Raw genomic sequence first — 20,037 nt, forward strand, 5'->3', positions numbered from 1 at the left:
TAGCATCAACGTGAACATTGATAATCTGGACGTGAAGCGATGACCTTAAAATGGTAAAAAGGAAATGTAAACAGAAATTGTGTCTTTAGTCTATGTGCTTCAGATATCAAGAAAGTGCGCGCAGATTCAAAAAATTGAATGTTGCACAATCATTGGCTGAATCATACCAAGCAGAGACGATCTTGACCAATGATATTGTTTGACATCATGGGGGGGCTGTGCTAACGTCAAACTTGTCTCGACGCAGAGAGACAGTGTGGATAATAACGTATTGCAGGAGTCAGGACTTTTCCACGGTGATTCACATTCAGCTTTCACTTAAGGTAAAGTAATACTTTTCTTTTTATTTACATGCAGTTTAACGTTAGCATTTGCCATTTATGTGCCTAGCTATATAAGACTGTCCTTATGTAATTTTATCCTTGAATGTGAACCATGCATCAATCATAATGTTAGCTAGCTAGCTAAATATATAACAGTTAACTAGCTAGCTACATTATATTTGTCAGTTGACTAATGCTAACGTTAATTTAGTAACGTCAACGTTCCATGTTTAACTTAAGTTACTATTTCCTCGTGCAAACACGGACCTTACAGGTGGCAGTTAACTTAGTAGCTAACGTTAACTTGCTAAGTAACGTAAGGTTAGTAGTAGACCGTTTAGCAGGTCAGCTTGATTAGCTGGGTACTAATACTAGTAATTGAGGAAACGTTATAACGCTCCGTTGCTCCTAACGCTAGGTAGTTAACGTCACTGTTTATAACCGGAAAACCGCCGTTTAACGTTCCTGGTTATGCCTCAATTTTCAATAAGCTATCTATCTTAGCTGACTAACTTTACGTTGGTTCTACTTTATGAACAGTGAACCACACGTTGTAATTAACAATTGACCCCTGCTTCATTTAAGATTTACAAGTGTAACAAGTTACAACATGACATTAAACGGAGAGTCTGCTTTGTGGACCACAAAATCTTAATTTGAATGTGATCGTTATTTTCACTCATGATTCAGTGTCCAACTTAACATTATCATTCTGTCTTTCCATTCTCGCTTTCCATATAAAAATAAATGGACAGGGAATTGAACAAACTGAGAAATAAGATATACTGTAGGCTACCTGCTCTATTTATAAGTGTTTCTCTCTCCAGACAATTGCACTTAGTCTGTAATGAAATATGTATTTTAAGTTTGTTTTGCTGTAAATCTAAATAAATAAATACCTGGTGGTCAATGCTGGGAAGCCTCCACAAATAAATCTGAAAAAATGTATAGTACTATTACAGTCATTTTCAAATCTCACCCTAATTCTTTAATCCCTGTTTAGGCAAGATGGAAGAAAGGAGGATACCAAGATAAGAAGATCAAGGAGATACAGAAAGCTAAAGTAAATAGATGTTCACCATACAGTAGTATCACGTTATCATCTGTACCATACCACATCTTTCTCACCCATGTTATGGCTCTCATTCTGTGTTCAGTTTGACAAGGGTCAACAGACCGAACAGCTCTCCCACAGCCAGCCTGAGAACCTGCTTTACGGTCTTAATAGCCTGGGTGAAGACTCGGGCATCAGATGGCTGAGAAAAGGATAGCCCAGAGCAAGAGGGAGCCCAGCAGAGGCTAAGAAGGAGGCAGCAAAGGAGTTCACAAACCCACATACAGCTGAAGGAGGTACTGAATGACATGTGGGGTCCATTTCAGAAAGCAGGTTTAGTGAAAACTCTGAGTTTGCTAACCCTGAGATGAGGGTAATTCTGGGTTTTCCGTTTCAGAAAGAGAAGTAACTTAACCTCGGACTCTGTGAACCGAACCTGGTTGGGAGCAGGTTTTCTCCTTTCAGTCTCCTCCCTCTGACACAGTGCTCTTTTATTTCATCATTCATTATTCTTAATCAAGCGCATTTTAGCACAGTTTGTTACCTGCATGAATAAAAAAACAGGGTTGGTTTATTAACCATGTTAGGCAGACTATAAAAGTTTTTTTTCTCGAACATGGCATTTCCTTTTGTCGATGATCCCGTTGATGAAGAAGCTGTATTACTTTGCAGGGAGTTAAACATACGTCTGGAGATGATATTGAAACCCCGACATTTTAATTTTTAGATAACTTCCTATTTGAGCGCTATCATTTTTCTTCCCAGTCTATCAGTTATGTAGCCTACCTAACCTTAGCCATCCTCGTATCACTAACGTCTCCCATCGTTGACATGCCCTACATCCCAGCACATTTTTTGTGTTACATTACATTTTTTTTTTTAACTCAGAGTTTCCCATCTCAGGGTAAATCAACTCAGATATATCAGGGTTGGACTCAGAGTTTGTTAAACCTCCTTTCTGAAACTGTCCCCTGCATTGTTAACGGCTGCTTTACCTGGTCTGTGCTTGTAAACAGAAACAAAAAAACAACAACCAAGAGGTTACACCCCTTTTTGTTGGTACAGCCTTACTTGGGTCTAAACACAGTGACTTGGGACTTGTTCAAGACGGTGAAGGTTAAGACTTGTGACTTACACATGTGTGACTTTAGACAGTTACACACCAGGGGCGTGACGAATAAGCGACGCCAATATGCAAAATAATCGGCTGTGAATATTTCACATCAAAACTATTCACACCGCAGTGCAAATTTGCCACAGTTTTCAATAAAGGTTTTGGATATTTGCGCCAGCTCATCTACCACGTCAGTCAGACAGATGCTGAAGAGAGAAAGAAATTGACGAAAGATGTGATGTGAGCGGACGAGAACGAGAGAGCAGTCGGAGCAGAGGAGAGTTAACAATTAGTGGTGAAGATATGAAGTGATTGTACAGCAGCTAGATTCTGCAGTTTGAGAACAAATACATGTAGCAGCTCCTCACAATCACCAAAAGGTGTCCTGTCTGGTTTCCAGACTGCTGAGTGGAGGGACGGAGGTTAGCTTTGGGTACGTCCCAGGAAAAGCTGTAACACTAAGCAAATGTAAGCTATTAATTGAGTTTCCTCCAACTCTAAATGAGTATACAGTTAATACTCAATTGAATTCCCTCTGCAAAACAGTGTAGTATATGTCTCGGGCTTATTGTGAAAGTTAAAAACGGAAAGAATGTGCTGCCTTTGTAAAGGTTGAAAGGAGTAATAAAGTTAGCTGACGTACAGTCTGTAGTTCAGACAGCAGCCTCTGTGTTGTTGTTTGGTGATCCTCATAAGTGAAAACTACTTGTGACAAAAACAACAGTTCGAAAAAATATATTGACATGCGAAATAATCGCATGGAAAAAACGTCCCTGGTGTGCAACAGCCTTTAATCTCACTTCTGATATTTTTGATTAAGAGCTACTCTACCACAAAGCCACAAACCAGAAATGTAAGACTGAAACTATGATGTCATCAGGTTACTAAGCAGCTTCATAGACAATGAATGTGAAACTAATTTTGTAGAATAAAAAAAAACAAATGAGGTTTATTATATTATTCTATTATCTATTATTCTATCTTTCTCAATTCATTGTTTTTGAAAAAGCTCCTGACATATCAGATGACATCACAAATTTGAGTTTTTGGATTTTGGAGAGTTTTTTAATGTTTACTGACATTTTGAACACACATGTATGAATTCCCAAAGTGCCCATAGTTCCCCTTTTGCTATAATGTAATGTGAAAAAAACTTTTTTGCACACCTCTTTTGTCGGGCAGGTGCGTAGGATATGATCAAAGGCAACAGATCAAAAATAGTAGAGAGAAAATCCCGCACACTGACCATTACGCAATGGAAAAATATAACGTTTCGGTCTCAGACCTGATGAAGGTCTGAGACCGAAACGTTGTATTTTTCTAATAAACTATTGCTTGCGTAATGGTCAGTGTGCGGGATTTTCTCTCTGCTATAATGTAATGTACCAGACAGTTTTTGCTCCCATAAGTTTATTCATGTGTGAACTTTAAGGATAGCACTGTTTAAATAGTGCATTTATCTGTAAAACAAGCAGTAAATGGTCATTTTATGATACTTCCTGGTTATGATACATCTTAAAATATCATACATCTCAAATAGTGATCTGTAGTGAATGGATTGGACAATGCTGTAAAATGTCAGCAGAAAAATGTATATATTTATTGCGTGTAAAAGTAGTTGATGCAAATGCACTTTTACATAGCCCTTTTGGTTTTTGTACATTCCAAACCCCATTTACTAATGAGGAAATTGTGAACATATATTTGATAGTAATAGTAATTACTGTCAAATAATGTTTATGAAGTAAATCCCATGCACTTATAAGAAAAGTCTGTAGATATATTGGTGTTGCTTGTTATAACTGTCAAAGTTTATATAAAATAAACATGTATGTGCATATAATGGAGAGTTGCTTGTTATTACTGTCAAAAAATGTTTATATAAAGTAAACCCCCTGCTTCAATGAGGAAAAGTCGATATAAGTGTAGCTATACCAGATAGTTGCTTTTAAATTACTATAAAACAATGTAATATAAAGAAACCTCATATATTAATAGTAAAAGTATGTATATATATATATTTGATAGTTGCATGTAATAACTATAAAGAACAGTTTATATAAAGTAAAACCCCATACAATAATGAGGTACAGTCTGTAGATATATTGGATAGTTGCTTGTTATTACTGTCAAATAATGTTTATATAAAGTGAACACCCATACAATAATGGTAAATCTATGTGTATATATTGGATATTTGCTTTTTATAACTAAAAAAAGAATGTTTATATAAAGTAAACCTCATATATTAATGGTAAAGGTTTGTAAATATATTGGAGAGTTGCCTTTTATAACTATAAATGAATGTTTATTTAAAGTAAACAACATACATTAATGGTAAAAGTATGTAAATATATAGGAGGGTTGCCTTCTATAACTATAAATTAATGTTTATTTAAAGTAAACAACATAAATCAATGGTAAAAGTATGTAGATATATTGGAAAGTTGCTTGTAAATACTCTCAAATATTGTTTATATAAAGTACTGACTATTATTACAATGTTTCTGGAAGGTATTATCCCATTATCTTCTCTTTTTTGTACAGTAAAAAAACTGTATTAAACAGGAATTTACCGTAAATAGATTGGATAATCATAAAATAAACGCCTAAAGGAGGGTATTTGAAAGTCATTTTACATCATTTTTGTGTGTTTTACATCCAGAAATCTGTACTTTAACAGGGAGTTCTTGTGGATGGATTGGATAAGCTTGTGAATTTACCAAAGAAAACCGTATGAAAACAGCAGTTTTCATTTAAATTATGTAATTTTAAGGTATTTTTGCAATATTTTTTAGTTTTGATAAAGATTTATACATTTGTTTAACATTCTAGAAATGTTTTATAACAAGAATTTGTTTTAATTCTACAATAGGTAGACTGTAAAAATACGGAAAATATTTACAGGAAATTTCTGTATTTAAAAAAAGAATTTTCCTGTAAAATAATATAAGGTTTTTTACTGTAATTTGACGGTAAGTGTTTGGCAACTTTGCTGCCAGACTTTTTACCGTTTTTTACGTGTGTTTTTTTACAGTGTAAACTCTTCTAACCTAGACTCTTCTAACATAGACTCTTCTAACCTAGACTCTTCTAACCTAGACTCTTCTAACCCTAGACTCTTCTAACCTAGAATATTCTAACATAGACTCTTCTAACATAGACTATTCTAACCTAGACTCTTCTAACCCTAGACTCTTCTAACCTAGACTCTTCTAACCCTAGACTATTCTAACCTAGACTCTTCTAACCTAGACTCTTCTAACCTAGACTCTTCTAACATAGACTATTCTAACATAGACTCTTCTAACCTAGACTATTCTACTATTCGGCACACAGTTTAGGCTCTATCACCTGAGGGCAGCATGGCGGCCGGTGCAGCAGCACGGCGTGCTGTGGGAGAGTTTACACGAGAGTTTACTCGAATTAAACGATTTAAACGGAGATTTACCACACTGAAGACGGTAGAGTCATAGTAGAGGATGAGTTGCTGAACTTTATTATGATCAAAATGCGAACACTAAGTCACGATGATATTGTGGCGATAGTAACGAGCAGCTTCAGCTCCGAGCGGATTGAGTCTTCAAAGGCAGTTCTGTCAGAACTCCTTCCACACAACAAACGGTGGATCTCCCATAGGGGACCAAAGAAGGACATTAACAATGTCAAAATGTGCCTGCAAGCGCTTAATGAGTGCGGTGAAGAGACCCCAAGATTCGTATCGCACTTCCTGGATGAATTATCCCCCGTTTCATTTAAACACATCGATGTGTCTGTGCTTCTCGGGAATATGCAGCAAATCAATGTTGACATTGACTACTTAAAAAGAACTATGGGAACTCAGGAAGAAGAAGAACACGCATTCAGACCATGGGCGTTTCCCAATCTGTGTTCTTCTATTGACTTGTGTTCTTGTGTCCCTGTGAAACGTCATCTCGTGTTGCCAAAGTACTGTCCCAATACACAAGTTCGCATTTCGCCAAGAACAGTTAAAATTCCCGGATGTATTCTTGACACGCCCATTTACCGAGGATACATCGGTTGGTAACTTGTATGAACTTGGCAGCACCTGTATCTCAACATTCATTTCGGCATTCAATGATGGTTGGATTTCCAGTACATAGACAGCCCAAAAACGGGACAATTTAAACAATTTTCACCATCTTCTTCATCACTAAATTTACTTCTGAGAAAATTTTAGGCGAGAAATGAACGGTTTAGAGTTCAAATATAGGCAGTCTCGCGAAAATCTTTGCCGAATTGACAATTTGCTCCAAAGTTTTCGGAGTTTTTGGAGCTCCATAAATTGACGCGGCCGCCAGCTTGCGCCTGCCGGGGCCGCTAGCTCGGCGCTCAGACAGTCCCACTCAGAGACCCCGCTGTAGGACCCCGGAGGTCTTTTAGACTGGTTCCGTAAATAAGAGGCTTTTATTTCGCCGTTGACGGATTGTTTGTTTAAATATCACAACACATGTCCATCATAAGATTAAAGGTCCAATATGTAATATTTGTACTGTAATAAATCCAAAAATTACACCAATGCCTCATCAGATATTAAGCATAAGCTATAACCTACATTATATTTTGTATTTAGCTCATATTTTTGGTGTATTTGTTTTCTGATTTATTAGAAGTTGAGCTTCAGTCTGTATGATAAATGAACATTATATATATATATATATATATATATATATATAATGAACATATTAAAAATCGGCAAATAATCTCATAATTTGTGCTAAAATTGTCTAAATGTTTAGTTTTCAAAAACAATTTTTAAAAAACTGGTCATGTCTATTTTTATGTTTCTGCGCAAGTTCAGCAGACAGTGAGGTTCGGATCGGATGTAGCTTGTCTGTATGCTAAGCTAGCTCCAAGTGATCTGAGAGTGTGAAAATCATTTCCAGTAAAGGACAAGGTTGCAACAGTCGTTGTTTAGGTACCTTAAACGTGCACGAACGGTCTCAGAGTCATCGCTGCAACCAGGAGATGAAGGAGAGCTGAGATCCACAACGCCTAGCACATCTTTGTCTCGGGCACCGCAGGATGCTCGCGATGCTAGCGCGGTTAGCACGGCCAGCGCGACCAGCGCCGGTGCTAGCCTTTGCCTCTGCCTCGCGAGTGGATGATATAGCCCCTAGGGATATAGCCCTGTGGATCGGTCTTCCGTGGATGAGCCCGCAACTCAACCAGTGCTAAAGTATCACTTCTTCTTTAGGGAGTTTAATTGTGTAGGACCGCCAGAGGATAACCGTAAGGTATGTGAAGGCTACTCTGCCTGTATTGTATTATGTCGTTATATGAGATATATGGATTAAAATAATCAATTCATAACCCGCTACAGAGCTGAAGGCGCAGTTCTATTTCTATAACAGCTTGTTACTGTTGTCAAGTTGTTGTTCCCTCATGGTTTTCTCTTGTTATGGCCAATAATGCTTTAGGGCTTGTTAATGTGATTTATTTATTTTTGTTAAACATGTTTATAACATGAATCATCACACTAAAGTAAGGAAATAACTTGAGTCTTGTTTTACATGAAAGATGACGTTGTCAATGAACACGTTCTGTGGCCGAGTATTGATTGGTTGTTGATCTGTATATTGTTGAAAACTTAAAACAATTGAAAAGAATTGTGAAATATTCGGCCTCATGTTATACGAGCAGAACTAAACTATGTTTGGGGAAATATTAGATTCCTGACCACTTTTACAGTCTATAGGCCTTAGGTTAGGAGAGATGCGCTCTAGCACAGCCAGGTATGGTGCGTAATGGAGAGTCCAAAGCGCTCTTCTTTTGGGCAGAACCAAGGAGAGCGATCGCGGATAGGTTCGTCCTTTGCACCGAAACTTTTTACAATGCAACAACATATAAAGAGCATCAAGCTATTACAGTCTTTATTATGTAAGCACATATAATATATATAATATAACAGTATATTAGCCAGTCATTTGTATTAGGTTAAACAGGGATTTGATAACGTTTTTAATTTAAGGCCCACCCAAAATTGGTCTGGCCCATCCAAAACTGGAATCCTGGCGCCATGCCTGCTCCAGAGTGGAAATCTTAAAAACGCTCCAACGTCGCGTTACCGTCTAAAGGGTAAAAACGCAAAAGTCTGAAGAAAGCGGTGTGGAGAGAGACAAGAAAAAGGCGTCTGTTGTTACGGAGTAGGCTACAGAAATGATAGGCTCCTGTTAGAATTTCAATGTAATGGCTCAATATTTAAATGATTTCACCAATATGGATAAGGCTGTTATAGTTCGATGACGATATGTAGGCTATTCATTTGAGCCAGAGCAGGCGACAACGTTACGGATGAAGAGAGAGAGAGAGCGAGCGAGTGGCAGCGGTCAGCGGGCAGAGGAGGGTCTGCTTCAGCCTCCTCTGCCCGCTGCCTCTCGCTCTCAAGCAGCGGCTGAAGGGCCGCGAGGCTCAGGGTATTGGTAGTGCTCCCGTGGGTGCTGTGTTGTGGCTTATCACGGTCAACTGTGCCGGTCATCATCAGACAAACATGCAACTCCACCTCCTCGTCTTTCCAGACGAGCTTTTGTTGTTCGCTTCGGCATGTTTTGGGTTTCGCTCTACTAAGGAGAGAAGTAGAATGAATGTTCTACGCAGGTGGGTGCCTTGGTGGTGTTGTGTGGCAGTGCCACCTAGTCACCTGGAGTGCATACTACATCGAATTTCACACACTTTTGCGTCACCATATGCACGCAGTTTTCCCCTCCATAACGCTCGTCTAAACGCAGAATAAAAAGTGATAACGCAACGCCACTTTTGCGTTTTCTCTTCAGATCGTTTCCGTGTAAACATAGCCTAAAGGGGAGACACCAACCTTTATTATTTGAATTTCTAATTTCCATCTCCCTGGGCATATACAGTGCACTACAATAATATAGAAATGATAATTCCACATAATACTAATAGGAACACATAGGACACACCAGTGCATATGCCTATTTATTTTTTTTGATTTAAACTGACTTAAACTTATACACTAATAATAGTAGGGATCGCGTTCCACTCTTTAGAATAAGTAAGGGGTGTTTGAGCTAAACCATAAACAATAAAATTATCTAGCTGGTATTTTGGAGCCCTGCAGGAAGCCTCTGTGCTGGGGGTGTTGAGCAATAACAGGAAGAAGCCATTGTCTCAAACTGTTAACAGCGTTTTCTGTGCTTGTGCACTGCATATGCCCAGGGAGATGTAAATTAGAAATTCAAATGTCAAAGGTTGGTGTCTCCCCTTTAGTCTACATAACATGTAGACATGTCTACATAGACATGTAGAGAGAGCAAGAACACACACATATATATATATATATATATATATATATATATATATATATATATATATATATATGTGTGTATATATATATATATATATATATATGTGTGTGTGTGTGTGTGTGTGTGTGTTTGTGTGTGTGTGTTCTTGCTCTCTCTAATATACAGTTTTTTACAATCACTTCATTTCGGAACCTTGATGTTATCAAAACTCTAGACACAAAACTCACAACCAATAATCAAAATACACATTCTTTCATACCTCTAACACCTGTTTCAATTGCTTGGATACAATACACATAAACCTGAGATCATTTGTTCATTTAACAAAGTTAAATATGACACCTGTTCAATATGACACAACAAATAACATCAAAGTACTACTATTTCAAAAAGCAATTCACACATAACATTTCAGATGATTGTCTATTCATTTCATTACAATCATCTAACTATCTATCCATACAACTGCTCAAAATGATAAGTAACTGTTGCGTTACTCTTACAGTTTTTTCCGATTGCTAAATGACAGTGGGCACAACTGAAGCTACATGTGCAAAACTCAAACCACAGTCTGCTCTACCAGCAGTCACCTGAGCTAAACAGATCACATCACCTGCTAAACTCATTCAAACCAACACAACTCTTAACACACGTCTCAAAACAGGCTCAGTGCAGCCAAACACTATGCACAAGCCTCACTGAGATAACACACACTGTCACTCAGAACACACTGAGGGTAAAAACACTAGCATCAAACACCAATACAGAAATTACAAACTTTTTCATCTTTCCAGTTTGAACAATTTGAGTGACTTGACACTACTCAATAGTTTAAGGAAAAAATATAGATTATATAGCATACCAATTTTTACATAAGGTAAACAAGAAGCAATGAAAATCAGCAGTTTTCTTCAATAAAGTATTTTGTCTCTAGTAATTTATGGAATTACTGGGGGAAAAAACTAAAGGTACATACGTAACAGTACCAAAGAATAGTGTGACTAATCCTGCCTCTGTCCAGCATCATGTGGCAAGTTTTCTTCATCACATTGGATGTCTGCATCATCTCTAAATACTAACAAATGTGGTGTTTCTATTGCTTTCACCTCCATTACAGTTTTTTTCGATTGCTAAACGACAGTGGGCACAACTGGAGTCACATGTGCAAAACTTTAACTACAGTCTGCACAGCCGCAGTTCATGTGGACCAAACTCTAGTTCATTTTTCATTGCTTGAACACAGTTTTCAAAACTCTACACACTTATCCCATGACTTTAACCACAACGTGCAAAACACTGTAGATTTACAGCACTTTGTTCAGATGCTAACACACTGCTGTCAAAACTGTAAACCACACATTCAAAACAGAATAGATTCCAGTCAAACACTGCTGATTGCAATTTTAGCTGAAAGCCTAAGCAGGTGTCTTGTTTTAGACTAGTTAGTGAACATATACGGTATTTATACAGAGAAAGATCAGAAAGTCTTTTTTGTATACAAACACCAAATAAGAATGAAACAATTCTACACTGTACTGTTTGAGAGAAAAAGGTAAAAGAGCAAAGATACCAATATGTCCAGGTAAGATGTCTCAGGTTATATACACAGCTATAAAAAAAAGTGAAAAACACTATATCTTTACAATATTAAAACTGCGTTCTTACTGTTTTTCAGAAAGTAATGGAAGTGAAAGCAATAGAAACACCACATTCATTTGTATTTAGAGATGATGCATACATCCAATGTGATGAAGAGAACTTGCCACATGATGCTGGAGAGAGGCAGGATTAGTCACACTATTTGTTGGTACTGTTATGTACCTTTAGTTTTTTTCCCCAGTAATTCCATAAATTACTAGACAAAATACTTTATTGAAGAAAACTGCTGATTTTCATTCCTTCTTGTTTACCTTATGTAAAAATTGGTATGCTATACAATCTATATTTTTTCCTTAAATAAACTGTTGAGTAGTGTCAAGTCACTCAAATTGTTCAAACTGTAAAGATGAGAACGTTTGTAATTTCTGTATTGGTGTTTGATGCTAGTGTTTTTACCCTCAGTGTGTTCTGAGTGACAGTGTGTGTTATCTCAGTGAGGCCTGTGCATACTGTTTGAGACATGTGTTAGGAGTTGTGTTGCTTTGAATGAGTTTTGCAGGTGATGTGAACTGTTTAGCTCAGGTGACTGTAGGTAGTGCAGACTGTAGTTTGAGTTTTGCACATGTGACTCCAGTTGTGCCCACTGTCGTTTAGCAATCGAAAAAAACTGTAATTTCTGAAAAACAGTAAGAACGCAGTAAGTAAAGATATAGTGTTTTTCACTTTTTTTTATAGCTGTGTATATAACCTCAGACATCTTACCTGGACATGTTGGTATCTTTGCTCTTTTACCCGTTTCTCTCAAACAGTACAGTGTATAATTGTTTCATTCTTATTTGGTGTTTGTATACAAAAAGTCTTTCTGATCTTTATCTGTATAAATACCATATATGTTCACTAACTAGTCTATAACTTGACACTTGCTTAGGCTTTCAGCTAAAACTCCAATCAGCAGTGTTTGATAGGCACCAGACTGGAATCTATTCTGTTCTGAATGTGTGGTTAACAGTGTTGACAGCAGTGTGTTAGCATCTGAACAAAGTGCTGTAAATCTACAGTGTTGTGCACGTTGTGGTTAAAGTCATGGGATAAGTGTGTAGAGTTTTGAAAACTGTGTTCAAGCAATGAAAAACGAACTAGAGTTTGGTCCACATGAACTGCTGCTGTGCAGACTGTAGTTAGAGTTTTGCACATGTGACTCCAGTTGTGCCCACTGTCATTTAGCAATCGAAAAAAACTGTAATGCATAGTTGTATGGAAACAGACAAACAATATTCCATGTTTAGATCATGAAAGTTTCAAGATAACAAGATTCATTGTCACCAGTTAGTGTGGAGCATGAACCAATTAGACTTCATTACAGTTTTTTACAATTACTTTGCTACTAATTTCACAACCTTGATGTCATTTTTCAAAACTCTAGACAGAAAACTGTCTATAAAAAACGGTCATCACTTGTAACACAGGCTATCCAATGTTCAAAACATTACATTGTGCATTCATATCTCTAAATAAATCTTGCACTTGTACAATCACTGGTTCAAAAACTAATATATTGTGAAATACCATTGAAACGTTACTTTAGATCACCCACACACAAGCTACCCATAGTTTCACTGTGTCATTGTTCTTACAATCATTAAATATTGTAGTACAAAATAGATGATACATGTTTCATTGTGGTACTACATGTAAATACATCCCTGTACAAGTACTGCAGTAATAGAGAGAATACTACAGACACAGTAGAGTCATTGAACAAAATCTAAAATGTATTGATGAAAAACAATACAGTACGATCACAACATAGGTTGATTTGAATCAAAGCGAAAATAAATAGCTAGGAAATAGAAAAGAAAAGACAGTATTACTGTAAAACATCAAATGCAGTGTTCCTCAACTTGCTTGTAATTTAAAAAGCAAAACAAAGGAGTGATTACTGTATTCTACATCTTCATCAACTCTGTCTTGTGGATTTGGCCACAGTTTCTCATCTACATCGGAATTAGCCAAACATCTTGGAAAAAACCTTCGGGCATGGCGAACAATGTGGTACGAGTGTATGTAAGGGTTAATGCCCGACGAGGTGTCCATTGTCAGGTATTAATGGAGGACGGCGAGGCGCGAACCGTCCGACGCGCAAGTCCATTAATACCTGACAATGGACACCTCAAAGGGCATTAACCCGCTTATACCATGGTCACTTGCCAAATAACATATTTTAAAAACATTAGTTCATATTTTAATTAGTTTTACAATCGAAATCTAAAGTTTATCCAAACAATAACTCTGTTTCTGTTATGGTTTCGGTGTTTTTGTTTTGCTTTTTGTTCGTTTCTTTTCCCTGTTGTGTTTATGTGTTCTGTATATTTGTGTTTCGGTTTGTTCCTGTGTTTTCTGTTCCCCCCTTGTGTTGTCTAGCGTTGTCAAGTGTCTGTGTTTAGTTGATGTCATGTTTTCTGTCTGTTTTTCCTGCTTCCTGTTTTATTTTGGTAGTCTGGTTTTCTGTCTTGTCTTGTCCAATTTACTTTATTTTTTTTTTTCCTGATTTTCCACCTTTTTCGTTATTGTCCTGCGCCCTGATGTCTTTCACCTGATGTCACCACCTGTTCCTTTTTTATATCCTTTCTGTCCGTTCCCTTTTTGCTCTTGTCAGTTGTTTTTTTCCTGCGTGTGTTTTTTGCACGCCTTTTTGTCTCGTTCTTTTTTTTTATTCTGTTTCTTTTTTTTTTTTTCTTTCTTTTTTTCTTTCTTTTTTTTTTTCTTTTTTTTTTTTTTTTTTTTTTTTTTTCCATCCGTCTGTGCATTTTATTTGCTAGTTTACCAGTCTTTGTACTGCCATTTTTTGTTGCCATTAAATCCCTGAGTTTCATCCACCTCCTGCCTGCCTGCCTCTCTCTGCGTTTGGGTCCACATTCCCTGCTTCCACACAACAGAACGAACTGACCATCATGGACCCAGCAGAGAAGCTTCTCTTTGCAAAGAAGGTGTTGGAGTTTGGTTGGACTGTACAGTGCCTTGTCTGCTCTGAGCCTGACCGGCACTCGCCGGTCAACGGCAGTGGTTGGCAGAGAGACCTTGGTTGAGTCACTTTGTTCCCCAGCTGGAGGAAATGGAGTGTTTTTTGCAGGCCACCTCCTGTGACTCACCCACCACCAGCCTGTCTCCTCCCCAGTCGGCCAACACTGTGGCCGTCGGTGCATGCTTCGTCAGCCAGCCTGCCCAGTCACCTGCTTCCCCAGAACTCTCGTCGGACTGCTCAGACGCTACCCGGTCAGCGTACGCTCCCAACCACCAGCAGTCCTATGAGGGCACCCGCCTGGCAATCTTCTGTGGAACCCGTGAAGGACGCAGACAGGGAAATAGCAGTTTGCTTGGCTCCAGTCAAAGCCAATCGCTACGCTTTTACAACCCCCCCCAACCCCCCTTTCCCCGCGGCCGGCCCTCCCTCCGGGCGGGGGGGGCCCCTTCCCGGCCGGGCCCCTTCCCGGGGGCGGCCCCCTCTCCCCCCGGCCCCCTCCCCGGGCGCCCTCCTCCCTCCCGGCCCCCCCCTCTCCCCGCCGCGGCCCCTCCCCGGGCCCCTGGCGTGCTTCTGACCCCCGGGCTGACGTGCACCCCTCCTGACCCTAGGCTGACGTGCAGCCCCGCTCTTCACCCCAGAGTCCTCGCTCCCTAGCAACCCTTCTGTTCCCGGGCTGGCATGCAGCTCTCCTGACTCTGGGCTGGCGTGCAGCTCTCCTGACTCTGGACTGGCGTGCAGCTCTCCTGACTCTGGACTGGCATACAGCTCTCCTGACTCTGGACTGGCGTGCAGCTCTCCTGACTCTGGGCTGGCGTGCAGCTCTTCTGACCCCGAGCTGGCGTGCAGCTCTCCTGACTCTGAGCTGGCATGCAGCTCTTCTGACCCCGAGCTGGCATACAGGTCTTCAGACCCCGGGCTGACGTGCACCCCTCCTGACCCTAGGCTGACGTGCAGCCCACTTGACTCTGAGCTGACGTGCAGCCCCCTTGCTTCTGAGCTGACGTGCAGCCCCCTTGACTCTGAACTGACATGCAGTCCTCCACCAGACTCCCGGCCTGCTAGCGGCCTTCCCCCAGACTCCCGGCCTGCTAGCGGCCTTCCCCCAGACTCCCGGCCTGCTAGCAGCCTTCCCCCAGACTCCCGGCCTGCTAGCGGCCTTCATGAGCCCCGGCTAGCTAGCAACCCTCCTGAATCTAGGTTAACTAGCAGCCTCTCAGAGCCCCAGCTAGCTGGCAACCTCCCTGAGTCCCAGCTAGCTAGTAGCTCCCCTGAGTCTAGGCTAGATAGCAACCTCCCTGGTTCCCCGCTAGCTAGCAACCTCCCTGACTCCCCGCTAGCTAACAGCCCCCCTGACTCCAGGCTAGCTAGCAACCTCCCAGATCCCCGGCTGGCAAGCAGCCTCCCTAATTTCCCGCTAGCCAGCAGGCCCCCTGACTCCAGGCTAGCTAGCAGCCTCTCTGCGTCCCAGCTGTGTAGCAGCCCCCTAGAGTCCCAGCCGTGTAGCGGCCCCCTAGAGTCCCAGCCGTGTAGCGGCCCCCCAGAGTTCCTTGAGTCCCGGCCGTGTAGCGGCCCCCCAGAGTTCCTTGAGTCCCGGCCGTGTAGCGGCCCCCCAGAGTTCCTTGAGTCCCCGCCGTGTAGCGGCCCCCCAGAGTACCTTGAGTCCCGGCCGTGTAGCGGCCCCCCAGGGTTCCTTGAGTCCCAGCTAGCTAGCAGCTCCCCTGGGTCCCAGCTAGCTAGCAGCTCCCTTGACTCCCAGCTAGCTAGCGGCTTAAAAAGGATTTAAAGGAAGGGGGTGATTTCGAGCACAGACCTGTCTAGCCAGCAGTTATCACAATAAGTACACAAATAATCACAAGCAACTGCTATTTAAAGTATAATAAGATTTATTAAAGTCTCACAATTATCAGTAGCCAATCAGCAATCCTTCAATAATAAACTTATATACCCTTTTACATTATCACAATCAAAACAAGCAAGGAACCAAAAACAGCAGAGACACCTCTGTGTCTGTGCGGTGTGTGTGTGTGTGTGTGTGTATGAGAGTGAGTGGGAGTAAAGGGGGCGGGGTTGAAGTGTAGTCTAACACGAACCACTAAATGGCTACTCCAGTGAGCTGCACCTAACTATTCAGCCTCAAGAGGGCGGTAGTGGTACTGGGTGCGCCCGGAGGGTTGAAGAAGCCCAGGTGGGCGTTGTCAAGCGTTAGCTCTATACGAGCTACACGTGGTTAAACAATGGGTTAAACTAGCTTGGATGCATGTGTGTGTGTGTGTGTGTGTGTGTGTGTGTGTGTGTGTGCGTGTGAGTGTGTGTGTGCGTGTGTAAAGAGGAAAAGAGAGAGAGAAAAGGCGCACTACACGAGCGCGCAGCTGACTCAGCTTTGTACAGTACAGTAAACTCCCTCAGCGGGAGGTATGAGTTACAGTTCAACATAACTTTCAACAATATCTGGATCAGTGATATTCTTCACAACAGCACATAGGACGCGGCGGTCCGATCCCACATTAATGGTAAACAAAAATAGCAATACCTTTTTACACATTAATAAACACCCTAGTTCTTATGTCTGCCCAGAACCATAAATGCCTTACTTTTGGGTGCACAGTCCGTTGCTTATCCGGCGGATTTTCCGGTGAACAGAACTGAATTTACCTCTCGCCAGAGGTAAATGGCCGTACCGTCCAAGGCAGTGGAGCGGAAACAAAGCCGAGTCGACTTGCAAGAAAAACGCGGTGTCTCTTCTTCCTTGAGACAGGGGTTGATGTACCCTTCTGCAGATTCGGTGGAATACGGCTTGTATTCACCAGGGCCGGTTGTATCACGAACGATACAAACGTCTCACTCGACCAGCCGAATGATGCGACGTTGACTCTCGAACAGCGCTGAACGATGCGTCTCCTTACGGCAAAAATTTACCTCGAAGAACCCCGAGCTCTGACCCCCGGCTCTTTTTATCCCCTCCGCCGCCTGCTGGCGGCGAGTGGTGCGTTCAAGGAGCCGCGGCCAATCAGAAATCCCGAAACTCAACGTAGGTGTGAGGACTCGTCGTTGCAGTTTTCAAACCCTCCACCAGTCTGCCATTTCCCTCCTTTTTCTCCCTCTTTCAGAGATTCCTTTGTTAGGGGTGAGGGGTCACAGGCTGGTGACTTCCTACAGGCCGCACTTTGGCCTCAGGGAAGTTTGAGGCTTCACAGAATAGTCTTGATCATAACTGTTAGGTTCCAACAGTCCCCCTTTTGGTCTGAAGAGCAGGTTGAACCCTGCTCTTTGGAGCAACCATGGACCAACAGGTTGTATAAACAAAAACAAAACAAGAGTTATTCTGAGAGCAACATAGCATCATTCATTCCTGGGAATGGGCAAAACAGTTCATAGTGTTCATCTGGTTACTGAGGCTATGGTGTCTGGGCAGACTCTGAGGCAGCGTCTGGGCAGACTTTTCTAACTACGATTTAAACCTTACATAAATCATAAACTAATAATACATCACACTAATAACATTTTGACAATACTTCAAGTAGCAGGTAAGACTGCGTGTACCCTCCTAATGAACGTTATGGTATAATGCCAAACAAACAAAGTTGAGAGATAAAGAGAAAAAGAAGAAAGGACAGAGTGTGAGAGAGATCATTTTGGGTGTCACTAACCAATCCCGAAAAGGATTGGCGCTGACTAGCGGGACGATGTGGGCTGCTGTGTGAAACGTGGTGGTACTAACAGAATCGAGTCAAGTTTAGTTTGCAAATTCTGTATGTGTCTATACATGAAATGTGCGACTATTGCGGTGATGATCCAGCCACTAAGAAGGAGGCCCAAGGCAACCATGCTAACAGGGTGGTCTTGGTAAGACGCCGAACTCCCTATATGGTTGGAAAACGTGGTGGTAAGCCCGGTAGGTTTAAGGCTGAACTGAACCAGTTTAGTCCCCTCGGCCAGAAGTTGCTGTTGGAGGGGGTATTCAATAGTGAGGTCGTGGCCTCGAAATGCGTCCATGATCTCAATCTCGGCATCGTGTCTGTCGGGATCGAGATGATGGAGGACAATGTCATCGATATGAATGGTAGCTCCTTGGGGAACCGTTAAAAATACCGTTTGGTTAGGTAAGGTTAACTTAGTGGCTGTGTCATGACGGTCGTAGGACATTAACGCTTCAGTGACGGGTGTACTGACGAGCCATCGGTTACCCACCCGTTCCACCCTTGTTTCTGTTCCCTCGTCCCTTATGGACATGCTACCCTGACATTTTTTTCAGGCGTGTCGGCCCTCAGACCGCAGAGGAAGTTAGTGACATCTCTAACGAATGGGTTGCTCGGGCAGACCCAGTGTATGTCTTTTGTTTTAGTGCACATGTTAAGGTTAGGAATGAGGTAGAGTGAGGGGTTGTCCTCATGGAAAGCAATTGTGGGTGGGGTTTTAAGGTGTATATGTGTGTTACCTTTCCAGAAGCCCACGTTCAGTACAGACTTTAGTCGGTATATGTTTTGTCTTTCTAGAATCGGAAGATTGAGGATGAAACCTATCTCTAAGTTCTTAGAGTCTACTGAGATGGGGATTGCACTGCCAAGGCTATACGCCAGGTGTACCTGTGAAGGGTGTACTACCGTACTAGTGGCGTGTTTCAAGATCAACGAGTCCTAATGAGACTAGGTAGGCTGGAATTTTTCCCGCGCCGAGGCTATTGACTGAGGAGCTAACCTCCCTGACAAGGTCCTGCATTAGGTCTCTGACTATTCGTACGTACGTTAGGTCTTCTTGGACCACTTTGGACAAATCCTCTAAGGTAGGCCAGGTGTTCATCGAAGGGTCGACTCCTCGGGAGGATGTCGTCCACGTAGATGAGGTTTCCACGGGCTGAGGCATCGCTCATTGCCTTGTGGAGGACCATGTTGAACTCAGCTGGGGAGTTCGAATATCCGAAAGGGCAGCGGTTCCGGGTGTATTGGCGATTGCAGAAAGAGAAAGCCAGCTTGTACTGGTCAACCGGGTCAACCCTCATGGTCCAGAACCCGTTTGCCACGTCTACCGTTGAAAAGAAACGGGCCTCTTTGACCTTGGTTAGTTCCTGATCCAAGTGGATCATGGGGCAATGGGAGAGTGGGACCTGTTTGTTTAATGGCCGATCATCAATATTGAGGCACCATTTCCCGGTCGGTTTTAACACCGGCCAAATGGGTGAATTGTATGTGGAATTGCATTCCCTGACAATCCGTTTTTCCAACAGCTTGTCGAGCATCTCTTGGATCGACTCATAGGCAGCCCACGGGATTTTGTACTGGCGTACAAAGGTGGGCGGTGCGCCTGGACCAGTGGGAATGCGAACAGTGTGGATGTCCATGACTCCGCAATCCTGGGAGTCTTTGGAGAGGATTGGCTGGGACTCATGAAATAGTTTCCGGAGCTCGTTTTGCTGATGCTCTGTTAGAGAGTATAAGCGGGGGTTTCTGTCACTTTGGAATGTGGGATTTTGATGGATGACCTTTTGACCTGGGGGTCAAGAGGTCACGACCTGTCAGAAATGTGATTGATGCCTTCCAGGTGTGTGTGACTGGACTGTTCTGGAAGCTTCTAGAAGGAAGGCGTGCCCCCGGAAATGACGTGCGTTATGTGATGCAATGAGGGCGTCACAGGAAGTAGAA

The 20,037-nt window shown here is 41.8% G+C and overlaps 1 long non-coding RNA gene across 1 annotated transcript; it reads left to right on the forward strand.

Moving 5' to 3' along the window:
• Positions 1-246: 246 nt before the first annotated feature.
• LOC120573858 lies at positions 247-2,014 on the forward strand. Its single transcript, XR_005641787.1, has 3 exons — positions 247-323; positions 1,327-1,386; positions 1,481-2,014. It is a non-coding gene; the product is annotated as an uncharacterized LOC120573858 (long non-coding RNA).
• The last annotated feature ends 18,023 nt before the right edge of the window (positions 2,015-20,037 follow it).

Source organism: Perca fluviatilis, chromosome 15 (genome assembly GCF_010015445.1).
Source record: "Perca fluviatilis chromosome 15, GENO_Pfluv_1.0, whole genome shotgun sequence".
Lineage (NCBI taxonomy): Eukaryota > Metazoa > Chordata > Actinopteri > Perciformes > Percidae > Perca > Perca fluviatilis.